General features: G+C 58.4%; 1 protein-coding gene across 1 annotated transcript in view; it reads right to left on the bottom strand.

Annotated features, from left to right (window-relative positions):
- Nucleotides 1-21,768, bottom strand: part of AHDC1 (AT-hook DNA binding motif containing 1) — a 65,086-nt gene extending 43,318 nt beyond the window's left edge. The window contains 3 exon segments of the mRNA XM_027624990.1: nucleotides 8,201-8,318; nucleotides 21,029-21,126; nucleotides 21,359-21,768. The gene's annotated coding sequence lies outside the window, so the exon portion shown is untranslated.
- Nucleotides 21,769-22,273: the final 505 nt, after the last annotated feature.

Here is a 22,273-nt window from a genome sequence, read left to right on the forward strand (position 1 = left end):
GCTCAATCACACAGTGTCTCAGGCCCAGCCGGCTACCCCCGCTCTGCCCTCAGGGTTGCCCCTGGGTCCAGCCACTCTCTGAACTCACCCTGCTCAGGCCACACCGGGGTATGCTGCCCACAGCTCTGGCTCCAGGAAGCAGGCCTCTGCCCCTGCTCTCCAGCTCAGCTCCATCCCTGGACACTGACCCACCTCAGCCACTGCTCATATCCTCCCCCGTTGAGCCTTCTGTCCTCTAGACGTTCAGGAATAACATTCCCTTGTCACTGGGAGTCCTAGGGAGTCAGCACTGTCCTCAGAGTTATGACTCCTGGGTCAGATTCTTCTCTTTGAGCCTCAACGTCCTCATCTATAAAATGGGGACAGCAACACCTACACCTTGAGTGATTCTTATGAGGGAAAAATGCCTTATAGGTTGGAAGGTACACTTTTTCTTTTTTTTCTTAAAGATTTTATTCATTTATTTGACAGAGAGAGACACAGCGAGAGAGGGAACACAAGCAGGGGGAGTGACAGGGAGAAGCAGGCTTCCCGCCGAGCAGGAAGCCCGATGCGGGGCTCAATCCCAGGACCCTGGGACCATGACCCGAGCCGAAGGCAGACGCCCAATGACTGAGCCACCAAAGTGCCCTGGAAGGTACTTTTTTGACTAAAACCTGCTTAAGAACAATACTAACGATCACCTTCATTTATAAGTTTATTTAAAACTGCAGTCACTGTGCAGCCCTGGCCCTCCCCAAGCCCTTTCCCGCTTTCATTTTTCTCCTTGGTACTTAGCAACATCTCACACACCATGTGTTTTACTTCTTTTTGTGTTGTTTCACCCTCTAAATGTCAACTCCTTGAGGGCAGGGATTTTTATCTACTTTGCTCTCTGCTGTGCACCCTAGAAAAGTACCTGCTACTAAGTGTGCACTTGGTAGTTGAAGAAGGAAGGAAGGAATGAATGAATGGATGAATGAATGAATCGAGCGCTCCCCGTGTGCCAGGCACTGTGCTAACCACTTCTCACCATCATTCCATCTTAGATGGGTATTTTCATTACTCCTCATTTTGGAAAATGAGACCTCAAGTGACTTGCTCTGATCACACGGTAGGAAGCAGCCCGGCTAGGATTTGACTCCAAAGCCTGCCCTCTTGATCACTATGCTCTATTTCCTGTCCAGATGGGGGGTTATTTCTATTTCTACATTAGCTAAGCCTCTTGAATCTGTCACCCTCCCTATCTCCCTGGGGCTGTCACTCTCCCTCTGCCCCTGAGGCCACCAGTCAGTCCTCCCAACCCTCATTCTGACCTCTCTTAGCCATTTCCTCCACTTCTCAGCCCTAAACCAAGCTGCTCATTCTCACCTCAGGCCTTTGCTCATACAGTGTGCTCCACCTGGACTGAGCTGGCTTCCCATTTCTTTCCATTGTGCCCATTTCTCAAGACCCACCTCTTCTGGTCTTCACTTGCTCCCTTCCCTGAGTTTATATCTTGTTTACTGCTGGGAAAAACCACTGGCGGATCATATGCTGACTTGGTCCATTCCCTCATTGTTTCCTGCATTTGGAGGCCTCATTCACTTCTATCCCTCTCCTGGTGAGGTTTCTCCCTCCTTCCTCTGCTGGATCACTGCCCCCACCCTACACCATCTCTTAAGCAGGTTTATAGCTTTGTGATTAAGAGCCTGGCTCCTGAGTCTCTCAATCTCCAGCTCTACCTCTTACTAGCTGTGTTTCTCTGGGCAGGTTGCTACACCTCTTTGAACTTGTTTCCTATCTGCAAAATGGGGACAATACAAGCACGTGCTTCAGGAGCTAATGTGCCTGGCCCATAGTAAGCGCTCAATAATAAATCAGCCTCTTATTACTTCTATAGCATTTTATTGTGTCACTCATCCCTGTTCTAAAAGTCTCAGTCCCCTCTCTAAACAGCCACCGCCAATATGAATAACAATAAAATTGCTAACATGTATTGACCACTTAGTATTTGCAGTGAGTAGCAATATGCTTGGCACCTAGCAAGTGCTCAATATTGCTTACTGAATACATGAATTAACTAGTTTAATACTCGCAAAACCCAATTGAGGGGGGGCGCAATTATAATACCCATTTTACAGACAGGGAAATCAACGCCCAGAGAGGGTAAATGACTCAGCATGTCCGGGACTTAAACCGAAGCAGCCCGACTCCAAAGGTGAGACTCTCGAAGCCTTCCTCATCCTCACTGTTCCCATCTTGCTCTGCTCCAATGGCAGCCCCAGGGGTGGGACCCTTTCCTTCTCCAGAAGTTGGATCTTAGCATCTAGATAGATGTTCACCGAGCCCCCACTCCTGAGGTCAAACCCTTCATACTTTATCTCATGTGAGCCTCATAAAATCCTCCAGTCAGTGCCATGTTTATTTTCCCTGGACAAACGGGGAAACTGAGGCTCAGAAAGGTGTCAAGTAACACAGGATTCAAAGCTCAAAACTCTTTTCCTCTGCATCATGTTTTGTGATGTTTTTCTCCTGTTGTCTTATACAACTGTGGGTAGCTGTTCAGACACACCTGCCTTACTTTTCCAGTCAGAAGACTTCCAGAAGTCTCCGAGGGTGCAGTCTGAGGCCCACCTTCACTGTCCTCCCTCCACCCCCCACCCCAGCCAGCACTGCAGCAGGTGATCCAGGCCCCACGGGAGGCTTCCGAATAGCTGATCTGAACCTCCCAGCCAGGCCCACCCTGACGTTCTCACTGCTTCCACCACGGAACAGGTCTTAGCAGACTTGGGGTTAGTGAGGGTGGGGCTGGATCTCCCTTTAAACTTAGGCTAGAGACTCCCCCAAGTTGCCATATCTCCAGGGAATTCAGCACTCCTATCTCCCACCTACAGCAGGTGGGGGGGGGTGGGGCAGGGCAGTATGGTAGTTCAGAACAAGGACTCTGGATTCCAGTGTTCCAAGTTCAAAGGCTGTCCACCAGGTACGAGCTGTGGGACCTTGGGCAAGTTACTTAACCTTTCTAAGCCTCGGTTTTCTGATATGCAAGATGAGAATGATAATAATAGGGCTGCTAGGTGATGATTAAATGAGTATCTATAAAGCTAGAAGAGTACCTGGAACATGGTAAATGTTATGTGTTTGTTAAATAAAAGTAGGGTTCCAGCTAGCCACGGAAGGGTCCCCCTGGTAGGGTACAGTGCGAGTGACAAAGCAAACCCCAGTTCCAAACAGACAACTGAAGACACACAAGGAAATGGGAGCAGTTAGCTGAGACCTCATACCTCGGGAAGCCCCTTGTGGCAAGGATCCACTCCTCTCCCCACAGCCTCCAAAGCCAGGGGACCCCAGTTCCTGGTCCTAATACCCCCTACCCTGATCCCCAAACTACTTTCCCTCCCCTCCCTCCAACCGTTAACTCTTTCTGTGCAGCCAGAATCCAGGCCCTGCTTCTCCTAGTTGCTGTGTGACCTTGGGCAAGTCACTTAGCCTTTCTGAGCCTCATTTCCTCATCTCTACAGGGGATCATCCTCCCTTAGCGGGTCTGTCCTAGAGATTAACCAATAACCGAAAACATGCCAAAGATGTGTTCACAGGGGGGTGGACATGCTAGCGTCCTACAGGCCTTATAGGTGTGCTGTTTGGGCACTGGACTGGGCAAGGGGCCTGCCATTAAAAAAGCAGATCCCCTCTTTGAAAGTTTCCCCAACCAGCCCCTAAATACTGCTTGGGTTGCAAGCCAAGCTCCCTGTCCTTTAAACGACCACACTATGACATTAAAATCTATTTGCTTGGCAGGGAGGCAGGGGCCTTGTGTCAGGCCTCTCTTCACCAAGTTACTGTACAGGGAACCCTGAAGCCATACTGGGGAGAGGGGAGGGAGGAGTAGGAGGGACCACAGGTGAGGGAGGGAAGGGAGGGCCCTTTGGAGGAGAGCCAGGCAGAGTGGAGAAGACCCCAGGGTTGAGAAGGGCAAAGGGGAAAAGGGACACGCCTCCAGGGCTCCCCCTCCCACCCCCCCCAACTGAGCAATCACCTGGCCTGGCCTTCCACCCCTAAGAATTAAGAGGAGCCTGCGGCAGCAAGTTAGGATAGACGATTACCCGCCGTTAATTAATTAAAATAAACAGCAAATTAAATACAGCAAAATTAAAATAGCACAGGAAATTAATTCTCTACCAGCCCCACCTCACAGGTGAGATGCTTAAAGGGCCCCTTGCAGCTAGGATCCAGGGCACGGCGGGGGTGGGGGGTCACCATAACCTGCCTTATACCACAACTCCTGGCGACCCCAAATATCAATGGTGGAACCCACAGGCATTTACCTGCCTCCGCCACCCTGAGATGGGCCTCCCAGCTCCTCAGCCCCAGGAGATTCCAAGCCCTGGGTCACATTCCTGAATTCCAGCCCCGCTCCTCCCTTAGTGGGCAGGAAGGGTCCTGACACCCCTTGGGCCAGGGATTGGGCACTGTGCCCTCCTGGGCACATGGCCCACATCTATCACTGCACAGGTCAGGGCAGGAGGGAAGAGGGACCTTGGCCTTCTCTTCTAGGTTACCTCTGGGACTTGGTGTCAGATCCTGGCAAAAACGCCTCTTTTCCATGCTAAGCTCCTGGCCCCTCACTCAGAGGGCCCCAAATCTGTCTGGGGAACCCCTCAATTTGCTCCTTTCTTTCACTCAGAATGCTCAGGAAGAAAGCGCTGCTGAGGCGCAGAAAATGCCCTACAAAGCTGACTAGGCCAACCCCTGGGACAGGATACCAGAAATCCCCTCCAGTACAAGACTGACCACCTCATCACACAGATAGGGAAACTGAGACCAAGGAGGGAAAGGCATTTGTTTGAGGTCACCCAATGGCTTAGCAGCAGAGTCTGGAGCAGAGTCTCTCATGGGCCCATTCCACGTCACCACCACCAATCAACCCCATGCTGACCACCCCGCAGCCTGGCCACCAAGGCCTCTCCTCCATAATCCCACCCCAAGACTCCCCAGTCTTATGTCTCACACAAGGGCCGGATTAGACTCCTTGGCCTGCCCTCGGGCTGTTGTCCATTTTGTTCCCTAAACCTGAAGCTCCTCCCTCCACCTCAGCCTGCCCAAGTTCAACCAGGCTCTTCAGGGTCTGGCTCAACGCCAGTTCCTCCACAAGCCACCCAGACCCTGCCGGGTGCTGCCTCATCCAACTGTAATCTTCCAGGGTGCTTTGCCTCCACCCACACGCTCAGCCCTCCCCTGTCTCCTGTGGTTATCAGGTGTGTGAACTACCCAGAGCCGCAGGCCACCTCACCACCGGGCCCCAGCCCCTGGCACGGTACTAGGTACTAGGACGCAGTAGGTGCTCACGAAATCGCCTCCTCATTGGATGTCCCCCACGCCCTACTGCGATGGACAACAGTGGTTATCACTGACGGCATTTCCTACCAGCCCGGCTCCTGCACTGTCCCATCCTCATCTGATCGGCCCAGCTTAGAGGCTGCGGGACCTTCCTGAGGTCACAGCTCTAGAACTGGGATGTCACCGGTCCTTGCTCCTCAATGAGTCCACTCTTCCATCCCACTTGCCTCTTCGAGATCAGACCACCATCATCTCCCATCTGGACTCCTCAAGCCTCCCAACTAGCCTCCCTGCCTCCAGTCTCTCCCCACCTTGTCTTGTCCCTAACGACTTCCCAAGTCCTTGTGGCCCACTAGACAAAATCCAAACCTGTGAGCAAGGCATCTAAAGTCTGGGTTCTATGCAGCTTCTCCTCTAGGCTCAACACCGCCCTGTGTTCCTGCCATACCATACCTTGATGTACTTCCAGGCTTTGCATGTGCTGTTCCCTCTGTCTGGAACACCTCCCCCCTATTTTTCCTCCTGTGAGTTCCTACACATCCCTCAACGTACAAGATCAAGGGTTAGCTTAAAATTTCATCAGGTGAGACAAGCAACAAACAAACTGGTCACAAAACTGACAGCTCTATGAGGGAAGGACCTGTGTCACCAGTGCCCCCAATGCTTAACCAATAATCAGGGCCCAATCAGCACTGCTGACTGAATGCTCCGTGTGCAATTGTTGGCTAAACCGGGCAATGACAGAAGAATACAAGGCCACAGTGTCCAGGGCTGGAGGTGGAGGGGAAGGGACGGAGGCCAGGAAGGCCAAGGCCATAGTGGGGAACAGTGACAAACACTGTCAGGGGCTGCTCTGCAGCAGAGCTACAGTCTTGGCAGAGGGAGTGTTTGTGAGAGACGGAGGAAGGAGAGCGACGGTGTGAGGGAGGCTCTGAAAGTGTGTGCGCGCGCGCTTGCATGTGAGAAAGTGGTGAGGGTGTGTGTCGGGGAGTGTGTGTGTGTCACGTTTGTGAATGAGTCTGTGCGAGAGAAGGTGAGGATGTAAAGGAGTGCATGTATGGGGGCTTGTGGGGGTCCATGTGAGAGGGCGAGGGTGCGTGGGAAGGGGAGCCTCTGTACCGTGTGGGTGGCTCTGTGGGAGATAAGGTGGCAGTGTGTGTCATGAGGGGTGCGGGTGTAGGTTCTCGAGCTCGTGCCTGTGTGCTCAGGCTGGAGGGCGCGGGGTGAGGGAGAAAGCCAATGAGCAAGAAGGGGACACCTGAGGGGGGGGGTGCGAGTGAGAAACTCTGCGTGGGCGGGGGGGGGTGCGGCTGTAAGCCCGGGCAGAGGGAGACGGCGTGCCTGTATGTGTCCAATGGGCGGGCAGGGTAAGAGATGGTGCAGCTCTACTGAGGGTGTGGCTGCCACGGCCTCGGCCATGGGCCCTGTGCCAGAGGTGGGGGCTGGCCCCAGGCCCAGGGTGGGGGGCTCTGACTGAGAGATTCCTCAGAGCCCCCCTCCCCCCCGGAGCCACAGGCGCCAGATTACCATGTCCCCGGGCAAGGAGGTCGACGAGGCCCAGATGTGCGTGCTCCTTACATCTGTCCACAGCAAAACCTCTGGGCATTTATTTGTCTTTGTCTGTGTCCGGGTGTGCACGCCTGTGCTTGTGTGCACACCGCCGACTGTGTGTCCCTGCCTGTCTTTGTCTCCGCGCGTGTGGCTGGTGGTCTACGCCTGGCCGCATGACTGTGTCTCGGTTCCTGTGTGTCTAAGTTTATCCGTGGCTACGGGGCACTGTGCGTCCTCGGTCTGTGCCTGTCCAAGTGGGGCTGCAAGCATCCCCCGGGAGTGCCTTTTTGTCGCCGTGGGTCTGTGTGGCCTTGGTGTGAGGGAATGTTGTGCTTTTGAGGCTGTGGGTCTAGATCTAAGTGTGTGTGTTTTCTTGTGTCTCTGTATGTGAGACTCTGCTGTGTGTTGTATCGTGGAAATGTTTATCTGTGCCTGTGGGATGTGCGTTCGTGAGACCAAGGATATGTGTGTCTCCGTGCGTGCGTGCGTGCGTGTGTGTGTGTGTGTGTGTGTTGGGTGTGAGGGTGTGAGGGGTTTGTCACAGACTGGTGAGCAAGTTAATCTCAGACTCCGTGACACGTGGAATAAAATCACACTCCCATAATGGGATCATTCGTCTTCCTGTCCAAGAAGAGAACCAACTCTTTACCCTCCGCCCTGGGGGAGCCAGTGGGGCCAGGGCCAGGCTCGGCCCCCATCCAGGCCCCCTCTGGCTTCAGCACCCCACCCCCACCTCTCCTCAGCCGCACCAGGCCCATTCTGCCTCCAGAGTGCCCTGGTGCCCACTGCGGGCTGGACTGGGCTGGGCTGGACTCCAGGACATGTGACTGAGAGCCTTAGAGGCCTGTCCTGGGCCCCCCAGCCCCACCCACTACCAAGGAGAGCCCTGCCCCAAATGGGAGGGGGGAAATGCAGGAAGGAATCTTTGGGCCCCTCCTCCTCCCGGAGGGGAGGGATGAGCTGCAGGCCCGGCCGGGATTTTCCATCTCTCAGCAACAAGATTCCTGGTGAGCAGGCTGCGGGGTTTGGCAGGGCGCCTGCTGGAGACCCGCCCTCACCCGCCAGGACGCCTGGGTCCCCAGGGCCAGGCAGCAGTGGGTTCCCTGGGGAGCCAGGAGGGCCCCAGAACTCCAGTTTGTTGCTGCCCAATGCTGTGGGAAAGCCAGACACTTCCAGGCTCCCCCCACCAACCAAAGATGGCTCTCCAAGCCCCTAGGCAAACCACTCCCCATCCTCTGGCCTCCCTTCGCCAAAGCCTTTGCTTCAGAAAGCCATCACGGGACAGCCACCCAGCACCACCCACTCCCCACCTAAACTTCAGCACACGCCCAGCCTGGGTTCTGGACCTCACCTCTGGGTTTGAGGGCTCCCAAGGCCAGGGCTGCGCTTCTCATCTCAGACTGGGGCTTCTGAGGACAGGGCCATGTGTCCTGCAGCTGCAAAATCCCTCTCGGTCTTAATGCTCCTTCCTGATTGAGTGGACAGGCACCAAGACAGGATTTCAAACTCAAGGCTGGGGAAACTGAGGCACTGAAGCCCTCTGCCCTGCCGCTATGAATCAGAGGCCAAATCCGTTAGTCTGGACACACAAGGTCTTAATCCTGCCCAACAGCAGTGGCTGCAACTCTTTCTTCCCTTATTGGGGGTATGGTTTCAGGAGGGGCTGAGCATCAGTTGGAGGGTAAAGGGAATGGGAAGGTGGAATCCCTCAACCCCCAGCCTTGGATGTGCAGCTGGAGAGCAGGTCTGGTAAGAGATTAAGGTCGAGGAGAAGGAGAACTGAGTTGCTCCAAGATTTATGAGCCTAATTCTTCTCTCTTAAATTCCCCTCCAAGCCCCCAACCCCAGCCTGGTCCCTCCGGGGTCATGCTGTGGCCCCAGGCCAATGTCAGGGCCCTAACCCATCCATCAGCTGTTGCCAGGGAGTTTCCACCCCAGTGGGTTCCAAAGGGAGGGGCTCAACTGACACTAGGGACCCAGATTGATGGGGAGGGGGCATGGCCCTAAAGAGGCAGCCAATAGTCCCCTACACCGTCCTAGGAGGCTGGGGGCTCACAAACTCCAAGGAGGAAGCTAAGGCTGGTGGGTGGGGCCCGGGAGGAGGCAGCCTCCCAGCCAAGGCACCACACCCAGCCCCGCCCTCTCGAGAGGCCAGGAGACCTAGGATCCCACGGGGGCCCTCCAGCTCACAGGGTGTGTGACCTTGGGCGGTTGCTGCTCCTCTCCAGGCCTCAGCCTCTCCACCGCACGATGCAGGAAGTGGCTCACATATCCCAGGTGTCCCTTCTTCAGCTCAGCTCCCTCACCACTTAGCCCTGCCCTCTCTCCAGTCCAGAATCTGGGCCACATGGGGTGAGACTGGGGCAGCTACCTGGCGGAGCCCCCGAAGCCGCCCAGAGTCAGAGCTGATGAGCTTATGGTGATTACCCCTCCACCACACATCCATTTTCCAGAAGAGCAAAACTGAGGCCCTGAAAGAGGGTCTGAGTCTGGACCAAGACCTGAGTTTTACTGGTAGGGTGGTTAAGGGCATGTTCTCTGGGGACAGAAAGACCTGAATTAAAATTCCAGCTGCACCAGAAACCACACTAAATCCCTTGCCTTCTCTCAGCCTCAGTTTCTGCATCTATAGAATGGGTAATAGGGCCGCCCTCCTGTAACTGGTTGAGTTGAAATGAGAAAATGCACGTAAGCGTTTGGTGCAGCGGATCAAATGCTTGAATGATGGTTAACCATCAGGATCGTGGTAGCACTAACATAAACCCAAACAGCCTCGGGGGAGGGGAGGAGGGGTCCCAACCTGGCTGGAGAATGAGCCATCCTCCAGCCAGATTGGGACCCCCAGGGCCTCAGCTTAGGAGGGCCAGCCAAATTCCTCGAAGCCCCCAGCTGTCTCCCCTATTTGTTAAAGGCCTCTCATTAGTGAGCCTGGGCACCTGCCCCTCCACACGTAATAAGCCTCATTAGTATCTTAGCCCCAAGCTCTGTGCCCAGAGCCTATGTGTGTGCACACGCATGAGGGTGGGGGGCTGCAACAGGCCACCAGCCAGGAGACGGCATCCTCGCCAACCACACCCCCTGCCTGTCATCAGCAGGGCCCGTCACCACCCAGCTTGTCACCTGCCTGCCTCGCACCCGCACCACCTGTCACCCACCCAGCTCGTCACCCACCCAGCCCATCACCTGCACCACCTGTCACCCACCCGGCCTGTCACCGAAGCCGCCTGACAGGCATCTGGGTGGGGGACAGGAGATGGGGAGGAGAAGACCACAGGGGTGTAGAGCTGGGGGCCCCAGAGACCCTGTAGGACCCCCACTTCAGCTCGGCATCCTGCAGCATCGCCATGGCAACCTCTCAGCCGCAACCACTTTCCCAAACATCCCCCGCCCACCCTCCCCCCCCCCCCAGGCCCTGCTCTTAGCTGAGCTGAGGCTGAGAAGAGCCTGAGTGACAGCAGAATGGGGCAGGAAGGAGGGGTTCATCAGCTGGCTGGCCTTGGCCATCCTTCCCTCTCTGGACTCGGTGACTCCATCTGCAAAATGGAGGAGCCAGAATGGGTGAGGCCCCGGTAGAGCGGGCCAGCCCTCCCCGGCCTGGATTGGCTGAGCCAGCTACCAGCTAACCTGTGAGGGCCAGGGGGTGGGCCAAAGGGCAGGCCTTTCTGGGTTCTTCCACATGCCTCTGCCCCGGCCCTGGCCCAGAGAGGCTGGGCCTCTGGCCCAAGCTCACACAGCAAAAAGAGGAGGAGCAGGCTGGAAGGGAGAGGGGCTCTGCCACAGGACTGCCAGCTGCAGCCGCCACACTGGGTGACCCAAGGTGACCGGGGGCTGGGCTGGCCCCCCACCTCTGAGCTGCATTATTTATAATACCCAGAGCTTGGAGCTGAGCACCAGCTGCGGCGCTGCCCCTCCAGGGGGCACATGCCACAGTGGAATGGAGAAGACAAGGTGCCTCCTCAGGGAAGGCCCCTGGGGTCCTTGGCGCCCTCCACAGCTGGCTGGGGCAGGGGCTCCATCCTTCCCCTCCCTGCCTCCTCTCCCCTCCACTCCTCCAGGCAGGCCGCGATAGGATTACTTCTGCATGACTGCCCGCTCCACGGGGTTCCAGAGACCCTCCTGCCTGCAGCAATCTTTAAAATTCCTCCAGCCCAACCTCGCTCCCTTTCTCCCTGCAGTGAATGCTCCAGCGTCTACCGCAGTGTGCCCGCCACTGCCACCACCAAGCAGGCTGGGGGCCAGGTCCCTGGCACCTACGGGCAAAGGTGGACCAGTCCTCACAGTGTATGTAGCCCGATGACCCTCAGAACCCTGAGGCCCAGGCCCTGGCCCTGGCCCATCCCCTCCAGCCCCCAGTGCTGGTCTAGCCCCACAGAGCACGGCTCAAGCTGGGGTCAGGCGTGCCAGTGGCGCCAAGGCGGATGGGCACATACATGCGAACATACCTGATGGGTCTTGGTATGCTTGCCCATGTCCTCTGCTGCCAGAACCCAGCTGCCCCCACCTCCACTCTGACCCCCACTCTGCCTCACCAATCCCTGCTACCCCTGGGGTGGGCAGACAGCTGGGCCAGGCCAGAGTCTGTGGCTCCCCAGGGCAAAGAAGCAGGCAGGAGATCGATCCACTGAATTTTTTAAGGCTCTAATGGAGCCGGCATCCCAGGACCTGGGGCTTGGGATGCAGGCGGTGTCTTGGGGACCCCTCCCTCAGTACTGCAGTTGCTTCCTCTTTCAGGTCTTGGGGAGTGGGGCAAACTTTCTTTGAGCCTTTCCCCAGCAAGAAGAGGCACGAGAGGCCTCTGGGAAAGAGATGGGATGTGGGGGGCTGTGAGCAATACCCAGAGCCTCCCCCCCCAGTCTCCCCAGCCCTAATGCAGGCAGAAGCAGCTCAGCCTCTAAATCACTCCCCTCACGCTGCCCTCTGAGGCGGATTCTGTGCATCTGTAATTAGGGGGTGGAACAGATGGTGGAGATTCCGTTTAAAATCATGCATCTAGTAAAGTAACCTTCACTGTCGGAACTGACTCCCAGGGAGACCAAGCCCCGAAGCCCAGATGGGGGGGGAGAGGGGGGAGCATTTCAAGCCAACACCTCACCCATCTCTCTCCCTGAAGCCCCAGACCCAATGTCCCTCTCAGGTAAGCCAAGGGTGGGGGGGGGCAGGTTGGCAAGCACCTGAGAATGTGCAGGCTGGGGGTAAAGCCCCCTACCCCCCCCAACATACATGCCAGGGCAGGGCTGGGTACTCAAGTTCTTGGCTGAGAGACCAGAGTGACCAGGTGCCAAGAGTCCCCAAAGAGGCCCCAAACCCCCAAAGCCCAGGCCAGGGTGCCCAGAGCACAGGGTCTTGGGTGGGGCAGCTTTGAACCAGATGTACAGCCTCACTGTCCAGGAATGAAAGGCCTGGGGCAGTGAGGGGGGCGGAGACGCCTCCCCAGGCACAGGAGGCTCTGGGAAGTGGGGGAGGACTGGACAGCAGAGAAGGAGAGAGAGCACACAAGAGTGAGCTAGTGTGTGTGCAAGGCTGGCTGGGAGGGTGTCTGGGGGAGGGGACCCCAAGAAGAGGTGGGGGGGAGCTGTGATGGAGAGTGCTGTGGGGGGAGGTGTGCTGGCAGGTGTGGGGCTGGGAGTGAGGGCTGCAGAGGGACTGAGCTGGGGCGTGTGGCAGGGTGAGGCAGGGCGCCTGCTGGTGAGCGCTCGGCAGGTGAATGGGCACAGGGCTGTCACTGAGGCTGGCTGTGTGTGCTTGGTGAGGTGTGGGGCTGTCCCTGGGCCCTCAGATGGCCAAGGAAAGGACTGGAGCTGGGGCTTGCTGGGGACATACAGAGGACAGCATGTTGAAGTGCTGGGTCTATGGGGGGAGTGTGCATGTGTGTGCAGGTGTGTGTGCATATGCACACCTGGGAAAGTATGAGAAGCTGGGGGACATTATCTGTTTAGAAGTATACCAAAACTGAAGCTATGTCTGTGTTTGAGATTAATGGTGGGGCTGAAGAGGGTCTTCTTGTTTGAGTGGGTGTCGAGTGGGCAGTGTACGTATGTGTGATGGGGGGCAGGCTGTGTGTCTGGAAAGGTACAGGGGTTGGTGTGTTTAGGGTGGTGCTGGGCTGCAGCTGGGGGACACACTGGGGCTGTAGGCAGAGTCTATGCGTGTACCTGGTGAGGTGTTGGTGCTCTGAGAGTCTGAGTATGTGGAAGGTATCAGGGCTGCTCTAGGGTCCTGGGTGTGTCCAGGGAGGTGCTGGGTTGAAGAGGGAGTTGGTGTGTGTGTGTGTGTGTGTGTGTGTGTGTGTGTGTGTGTGTGTGTGTTGGATGTATGCTGGGGATCATAAAATCTGGGTTTGGGTTCATTACTAGGGCTGTAACCATGTGTCTGGGTGGGAAGGTGTATGGTGGTTGTGTGTTTGTGGGCATGTTGGGGCTATGTGTGTATATGGGGCAGTTGGGTGTCAGAAGAGCGGACATATGGGGAAGTGTTGGAGCTGTGTATTTGTAGACGGAGCAGTTGTGTGTTTGGGGTGTTCAAGCTGTGAGTATAGGAGGAGCAGCTGTATGTTCAGGTGTTAGGGGCCACACTTAGGTCCCTGTGCTCGGACACGTGATGGGACTCAGGGTGAGGCTAGGTGCCCCTGGAGGTGATGGGCAGAGTCCTAGCCTTTGCTCAGGGGCTGTCTGCTAGAATCCCTCTTCTGGGGGGGGATGCCTGCCCACCCCCAGACCCTGTGTGGGGGTGTGGAGAACAGGGTGGGGGGTTCGTCCATCTGTCTCAGCCCATGCCCAGGCCAGAGGAGCAGAGCCGCCTCCTCATTCCCTGGGGGGCAGCATCGGATCTCAACCCACCCATCTGCCTTCAGATGGTTGAGGCAGGAGCCTCCACAAAGCTGCCTGGAGGGCATCACTGTGTTTGAAGAGGCACAGGCTGGGGGGTGGGGGGAACTGCACAGCAAACAGTCCTCATGGAGGCTCCTTTGAAAACCACTGACGCCAGGAGAGAGGAAGAGGGAGGACAGGGGCGGGTATGTCTGTCCTTGTGCGTCTGTGTGGGTCAGTGCCCAACTGTGAGCCTCAGAGCCCCTTCGCATGTGTTCATGCTGACGGCCTCTGTTCAAGCAGCATCCTGGCCTTGGAAAACAGCCCTCCACCCCTGGCTGCGAGCTCACAGCCTCACCCAGGCAGCTACCACCCCTCACACATGCACACTGCCTACACCCACACACAACCCCCCTACACACCTTCACATCTGCATAACACTGCACCCTCACACACATGCAGCTCACCGCCAGGGCCCTGTACCCTGCTGTACATAAAGCCCAAACCCCCCCCAACTCTGCAGAACCAGGCGGCCACACACACCTGTGACATACACACCCGTCCGCACATACATGCCCGACCAGGAGCTATCACACATACACCCACACACTCCACGCACCTTGGCTCTCCCTGTCACACCCATACCCCACCTCACACGCAATCATCTCTCTCACGCACGCCGTAACAGACACTCGCCACGTTGTACCTGTACATGAGTGCACATGTCTGTAGGTGCACACACTCATCCTCACCAACTCTCAAATGGCTCTTCCACATCACTCAACCCACCCGCCAGCTCCCTAGGAAGGCTCCCACTGGCTGTGTATTTGTAGACGGAGCAGGGCCCCCAGCCTCCCCCCAACCCCCCGTCCCCCGCCAGCTGGGAAGGAGCGGGAGCACATACCACCCCTACCCAGACACCTGGGAACACTGATCTTCACCTCCAGAAAGAACCCTCCCTCTGCTCCGGTGTGACTGCCACTGTATGTGTGAACGTGTGATTGTGTGTGCGTGTGTGTCAGCATGTCCTGAGACCCCATGACGAGGCATGTGTGTCACTGCCTTTAGGGATAAGGAAGCATAGGTATGCATTCCCCAGTTACACTTGTGAGATGTGGGATGAGTGTGAGGGTGGAGATTCATGTCATAAAGTGTGTGTGTGTGTGTGTGTGTGTGTGTGTGTGTGTGAAGGCCTGTGCGGACAGGTATGAATATGGGAGTGCATTTACACAAGGAGACACCCAGAGAGTGGTGAGTGTGATATTTTCTGACACAAGAGATATGTCCATCTTGGAGTAGGGGTCTGGGCTGGGAAAACTGCTCTAGTAACTCCCTCTGCAACAAAAAGAGCAGGGAGGAGGGGTCTCTGCGTGCTTCTCCCTCTCTTGTTCTCTCTCTTTCTCTCTGACCTCTTTAGCAGCTGGAAACTGAGCCGGGGGTGGAAGGAATGGAGACTTGGCTGGCCCAGGGGTTTGGGGAGGGAAGCAGGAGAAAACACCTTCCAGATTCTCATCAAATCCCTGTTTGTGGTCTGTAGCCTCAAGCCTCTCCTCCGCCTCTCCTCTGTCTCTTTCTCTCTGTCTGGGTTTCCCCTTTCTTTATCTCTTCCTGTCTCTCACCCTCTCCCCGAGTCTCTCCTCCGCCTATCTCAGTCACCTTGTCTCCCCTCTGGGATCTCTGTGTCTCCATGTCTCAGTCTCTCTGTCTGTTTCTCTCTCCCCAGGCCCTTCCATTTTTCTGACTCCTCCTCTCTCTGCCAGCACCTCTGTCTGTCCGTCTCTCCCTGTCCTGGTCCATCTGTCCGTCTCTCTCCATCTGCCTGTGCGTGGGTGTCTCTGTCCATCTGTTCCACCACCCATCTGTCTGGTTGTCTGTGTTAGTCCTTCTAAGGGTGCCCACTCGCTCCCCAAGGTACCCTCCCCCAGGTCAGCAAAGGCCTCTCCTGGCTCAGGGGAGTGGGGAGGGGATGCAGAGCTGCAGCTTCTGGAAGCTTCAGTAGCAGCTGGGCTGAGCTGGGAGTTCGGGGCCAGCCAGCTGCAGAAGCAGCCCCTCCTCTGGGCTCCCAGGCCAAGGACCCCAGAGCAGAAAGGGGAGAGAAAGCAGGGCCTCGCTGCAGCTGAGTTTGTGCATGTGTAGGTAAGGGGGGGGCAGGGGGCCTCACTTCACCAGTGCCCCCCCTCCCCAAAGCTAGGCCCTGCAGGAGAGGGATCTTCAGTGCCCACCTTCCTGATCTCCTAGCCAATGGCAGAGATGCTGGGATCCAGGAGGGAGGGGCTGGGGGGGGTGCCAGGCCTTGGGAGAAGGAGGGGCTAAGAGCTCCTGGTTTCTTGTCAGCTGGGTGGGGGGGGGTCCTTCTCTCCGCCCTTCCAGGCAGTCCCTAGGGATGGCTCTAGTTCTGGTTCCAGCTCTAGGCATATGGAGCTCCCACAGGGGCCATTCCCGCCTCCCAGCTTCTCCAGAGCCTCTGACCCATAGGGATATTGGGGGGATAGAGGAGTATCTCCCCCCTCCCCAAGTGGAGGTTGGTTCTGGACAAGTGGGGACCTTGACCCTGTCTAGGCACTCACCGTCCTGAGAGGCCCCAGGTAGCCCACCTAACCATTGCCAGACCAACACCTTATTCTCGCTCACATATACACGCACACAGGCGCGCAGAGTGTACGCACACAGGCGCGCAGAGTGTACCCTAGCGTTCATGGCCTGCCACCCCCACTCTCCCACCCAGCAACTCAGAGGACTCAAGAAGGAGCCCTACCCCAGAGACATGTGCCCTACCCTGCACTGGTGGCAGGCGCCAAGAGTACCTCCAGCACTCAGCCAGCAGCTAGAGGTGACATCCCTCAGTACCCTCCCGGTCTGTTCTGTGCCCCCCATTCCCTCTCCAAGAACAGTCCAAATTCCACAGTCCCACAACAGATGGGGAAACCGAGGAAGGGATGGGAGGGCAGAGTTACTCCTCCTGAGACCCTGGCGTGGAATCACAGAGAAAGAAAGGGACGCTGACCTACCACGAGCAAAGTCCATATTGGCTGCTCCCTCCGCACAGCCCGACCGCTGGGCCAGGGCCAGAGGCTGGCTCCCTCCCTCTAGAGCTCTCCTTGCCCCCGGCTGGGCCCCCTCCCTCTCTGAGCTTCTGAGCAGTCCTCCCTGCCCTCTCCCTCCCAGCCCTGGCTCTCTCATCCTCAGCTCTTGGAAGCCTGACTCACTGTTTCCCCTCCTCTCCCCCCTCCCTCCCTCTCTCTCCCGCCAGCGGCGCCTCCCCCTCCCCTGGGTGGGTGGGGGGGGGCTCTGGCCACAAGGGTGCCTGCCTGCTCCTCTCTCCCGGGCTCCGGCCCCCCTCTGCACCCAGGAGGCCCCCTGCAGCTGTCCTTATTCTCTAACTAAGACTGCTAGAGTGCGAGGAGCCTGGGTCCCAGGCCTGGCATGGCCAAGTGTCTGTGACCCTGGGCAAATGGCTCCCTTCTCTAGACTTGGTTTACTCCTGTCAAACGATGTGTGAGGGGGTCCAACTGGATGATGCCCCTGGCATCTCTTGGACCCTAATGTTCCCCGCCTTTAAAATCCCAGGTGCCCCTTGGCATGGAGCACAAGCAACCTGTGGGGCACTGTTCCTGCCTCAGGCCCCAGCCCCAGGTCCAAAGGAGACTCTGCTCTGTTTCCGGACATCTGGAGAAGGCAGAGGGAGACGCTGCCCTGGGGCAGGACCGTTAGTCAAGTGACCCAGGGCATCCCCCCCCCCCCCCCCCCCCGTCTCCCCATTCTCCTCCTCCCGTGGGAGTCTTTCCCTCTCTCTTCCACCTGTCTCCTCCCTCTTGCCAGAGACATTTGCTCGCCTCTCCTCCAAAAACAGTGCCTGCTTGTTCCTGGCTGTGGGGCAGGGAATGGCACATGCCTAGGCCTTCTTGGTCCCCTGGGCCCCACCTCCAGGGGCTGTGATCCTGGCTCTTCCCCTTGACTGTTTGCTTTCTCATTCCCTCATCCCTGGCTTCTGCCACCATCTTTCCCTCTCTCCACCTGGCACATGGCTGTCTGGGTCTCTCTCCCCTCCCCTCGCCTCCGTCCCCTAGCTCTCTCCCTGCGGGGGCCCATCTGCTGGCATTAGCAACAATGTTATCCTCGCTCCTTCCTGCATTCCCCATCCTGGCTTCCCCTCTCTTCCGAGCTGTCCCAAGAGACCCAGGGGACCCAGAGACAGAGCTGGGCTCCATCCCATAATAGTGAGTCTGCTTGACCTCACTCAGCCCGACCAGAAGTGTCTGGGCATCTGGTATGAAGGCATGGCACGGCACCCCCTGGTCTTGGGTGACTGGCATGAGACACAGAGCTCTGTATTCTACAAACAAACAAACAAAGTTGGCCTCGGGGTGGGACACTGGGGGTTTGAAGGGAAATGAGAGAGATCAGGTTAGCCTGGAGAAAGCCCCTAGCCAATGGGAAACAGAAGCAAGTGGAGGGAGTGGCTCAAAGTCAATGCTCCAGACTGATCTGAGAACCAGCAATATCCCTCTAGGGCTCTGCCTGTCCAGAGCAGCTGCCCCCCCCCTCCGCCCCCAGTTCCCAGCCAGGGACACTTGGCCCCTCAAGCCTGGAGCACAGCCACAACCTCAGGTGGAGATTCCATCCCTTAATCTCCAGTAGGGTCCAAGTCCAACCTCCCAACAGTATACCTCCACTTAGCTCAACAGGGGATCCAGCAGCTTCCCTGCCAAGATCTAAGCAGGTGGAATGGGGTTAACAGAGCCCCCCAACTCCCAAGCCCCCTCACCAAAGTCCCAGTCAAGGTCTGGGAAGCAATGTGAAATAACCCTGGAATGCGCATACCCCCAAACTGAGAAGCTACACTGTCCATCCACAGCATCTGGGGGTGCTGGGGCTCCCTGCTCCCCGACCCTGTTCCAGACCCCCCAGCCCAGCAACCGTAATAAACAGCAAGCTCTTTTTCTTTATGACAGCAAATTTCTCCAAGCCCAACAGCTCCTTCCATCACTACCTCAGCTATAGATCACATTAAAAACTCACAGAGGGCAACTTAAACACATCACATTTGTTTCTCTCTATATTATTTCAAAAGTAACGGCATTAAAAATGGATTTTACTACAGAAAATAAATATCAGCACGTGGGCCGGGAGCCCAGGCAGGAGGAGGGAGCCCACCAGGAGAACGTCCCCGAGGGCTTGGGCACAGCTTAGGTACTGACCAAGGAGGTGGCTGAGGCCAGACAACACCCTGGGGCCTAGGGGGGATGTGTGGGGAGGGGATAATACCTGCCCACCCAGGCACCTGCCCCAGTGCCAGACCAAGAGGGACAAGAGTCACTGGTTTGGACTGGTGCCCACTGGTCCCCCTAAGCTCACACCCTCACTGTTCTGTGCAGCCTCTGAAGGGTGGGAGCTCTGGGGCAAGAAGTTCACCAGTCTCTGGGGGTTATTCCAACTATTGACACAGCAGGAGAAAAAAAATGAATTCAACTTACTATCCAGTTTGATTTTCCATTGCTATAAAAATAAATATACATCTGCTCCAAGGAGGGAGATGGCAAGCGGCATGCACATGCCACCTGGGGGGTCCCCCCACAGCTCACCACCACAATCCAGCCTGCCCCCCCTCCAAGCCAGGGGTGCGGGGGATGGACAGACTGGTAATCTTTCACTTAAAAGCCCCAGCTCTCACACACTCTCTCACACACACACACACACACACACACACGCACACACACACACCGGGCCACAGGGAACAGGAACAAGCCAACAATAGAAACACCCCAAATACTCCTGGCAGGACTCTGCCCAGGCCCGGGCACATGCCCCCGCCCCGCCAGCAGCAGCAGCGGACAAAATGTGGCCACCCTGACCCGGAGGCAAAGCTTGTCCTCACACCCTGAGCTCTGCCCAGGGAGCTGGGGCCAAGTCCCGCCTGACACCAACTGGTCCGGCGGGAAACGCCTGCCCAGCCAGACAGGCACAGGCCCCCCAAGGGTCCCTCCTTGTGCTCAGGGACCAGGCTGGTGCAGCCTGGCCCTGCCTCCCAGGGTGACGCCTGGGCCCAAATTCAGCTGGCCCTGCCAGTCAGGCGCTGGTGCAGAACCGAGGGCACCAGGCTCAGCCCCTCCCAGCCCAGCCCCAGGGCCCCCAAGCTAGGAGGGAGGGGGGACTCCCCACCCCTCCACATCTGGCCCTGGCCCCCAGGGTCTGCGGTAGAGAATTCCCGCCCCCGCTTCTCTCTCTCTCTCTCTCTCCCTCCTCCCGCTCTGTGCCCGCTGCCCGCCTCAGGGACAGCCCCAGCTCCCGCCTCCGGCCAGCAAGGCCCACATCCTTCCTCCCTCAGCTGGCCCCTTCGCCTGGCAGGAGGCTGGGGGGGTCAGGCTGCGAGGGAACCCCTCCAGCTCCCATTAGTCCTCATCCCCAGCCCCCAAACTCTGGGTCGCTGTCCCTTTTCCTGTAGAACAGGAAACAAGGTTATTTCCTAGACTCAGAGCCAGCCCCCTGCCCCTCTGGCTCTGCCCGGGGACCAGGACCCAGCAGGAGAAGGCGCCCTTAGCCAAAAGGCACAGGGATTCAGCAATTCACCCCCAGCTCCCGGCCCAGGGGGCTGACAGCTGTCACTCAGCACCCCACCCCCTGGGGAAGAGGGGGCCCGATTCAATCAGAGCCCCAGAGGAAACGCATTGATAGGCGATTATTTATTTATTTATGCAAAAGTGAGCCGACTTTGTTCGCCAGGTAACCGGGCACGCGGCCCAACCCCTCCGGCCCTGGCCACCCCCAAATCCCTCCTCCGCCCCACACCCCCTCCGGGTCATTAGGTCCCCGCCCCTCAACTCCCAGAGCACCAGCGGAACCTTGGGATTTGGGGGTTGGAGGGGAGGGGCTCCTCCCTCCGCAGTCTCCCCCTTTCCCAGCGCCGTTCCTAAAATCCAGCCTTGTTCTCCGCTCCCACGGTCCCCCCTTCATTCTCCCCCCCCCACATTCTCAGCAAGCTGGAGAGCAAATTGCAGTTTTAAATCCAAAGACCGAGGGAGGAGGAAGGAGGAGGGGGCGCGCAGCAGCGCTGGGCGCGCACCTCGCCCCCGAGCCGGGGGAGCTGCGGGGCGGCCAGGAAACCCGAGAACCCCCCCTCCCCGCCCCCCCTTCTCGTCCACCTCCCCCTCCCCCTCCCCGGCGCTGCCTGCCAGGCTTCGAGCCGAGCCCAGCCGAGCCGCGGGCCCCGGTGGAAACAAAGACCGATCGCACCGCGGGCACCGCAGCCACCGGGTCCCGCGGACCGGACCGGGGCGCGCGGAGGGGGCGCGGGCCCCCCCCCGGGGCGCTGCACAAAAGAGCCCGGCCGGCCGGTCCCCAGCGGGGTCTAGGGCTCGGGAGGAGGCGCCACTCACCGGAGTGCTGGGCTGCCGGCTCCGTGGGTCCGAGCCAGGCGAGGGGCTTTGGGGGGCGTCAGTCTTCCGGCGGCGGCAGCGACGCGGGCGCCGGGCTGCTGGGGAGAGGAGTCGTGGAGGAGCCCTGAGCCGCCCGCCGTTGCTGACAGCATGGCTCGCGTCTCGGCTCACATTCTCCGCCGCTAACTCCGCTGGACACGGCCCCCCACTCCCGCGGCGCCCCCCCCCACCTCGATCACTCCTTCGGTCTCTGCGCCCCCCTCGCTCCCCCCGCCGCGCACACACTCTCACAGCCCTGGACACCCCCGCCCCCACCCCCCCATTGCAAACCTGGGAGGGAACGCGCCCCGCGTAGTCCTCCTCCTGCTCCTCCTCCTCCGCCCTCCTCCCTCCCGCTCTCCGGCTGTCTGTCTGTCTCTCTGACTGTCTCTATCTCTCGCTCTCTCTGCCTTTCTCTGCTTTCCGAGCTGGGTGGGAAAAGGAAATGAGGACAGAAAGCAGACGCTGGCTTTGGGTGGTGGTAGCTGGATTCCCTCTCTCCCTCCCTCCTCCTCCTCCCCTCCCTCCTCCTGCCTTCTGCTCTCTCCGCTGCGAGCGGGGCTGAGCGCAGCCTGGCGGGTGGCTCGCTCTGCCCGCCCGCCCGCCCGCCCGCCTGTCTGTCTGTCTGGTCTGCCTCGCTCGCTCCCTCCCTCCGTCTCTCGCCCTCGCCCTGCCTGCCTGCCTCTCTCCGTCTCCGCCGCCGCCGCCGCTGCCTCTGCGAGCTCGCCTTACCTTCGCCGCTCACCATCCGGAACCCCAGGGGGGAGCGCGCGCGCGGCACGCCGGGACTTGTAGTCCCCACCCCGGCCGCTCGGCGTGCGGGGAGGGCGGGGCCGAGCCGGCTGCCCCGACGGCGCGGCCGGGAGCCCGCGGGGACTGCGCGCGGGCCCCTCGTGGGGGAAGGGGGCGCGTCCGTCCTCCGTTCACCAAGGGTGCCGGTTCTCCCGAAGGACTAGGGATGTTTCTCTCGTTCCTTGTTCCCTGCGGGGGGCTCTGGCTTGGGCGGAGGTTGCGGGTGGGAGCGAAGGGGCGGGGTCTGAGAATGGAATGAGTCGAATAGGGAATCAAGGGATTAGCCAAAGGGCCTGCGACTTTCTGGGGCGCCCCAATTAAAGGATAGATGGAGAGAGGGGAAGACCGGCGTTCTGAGTCTGGGGACGTTCTCCCTTTCTGAAAAGGTTTCTTATCGACTAAAGGACGACGTTT

The sequence above is a fragment of the Zalophus californianus genome, chromosome 4 (assembly GCF_009762305.2).
Source record: "Zalophus californianus isolate mZalCal1 chromosome 4, mZalCal1.pri.v2, whole genome shotgun sequence".
NCBI lineage: Eukaryota > Metazoa > Chordata > Mammalia > Carnivora > Otariidae > Zalophus > Zalophus californianus.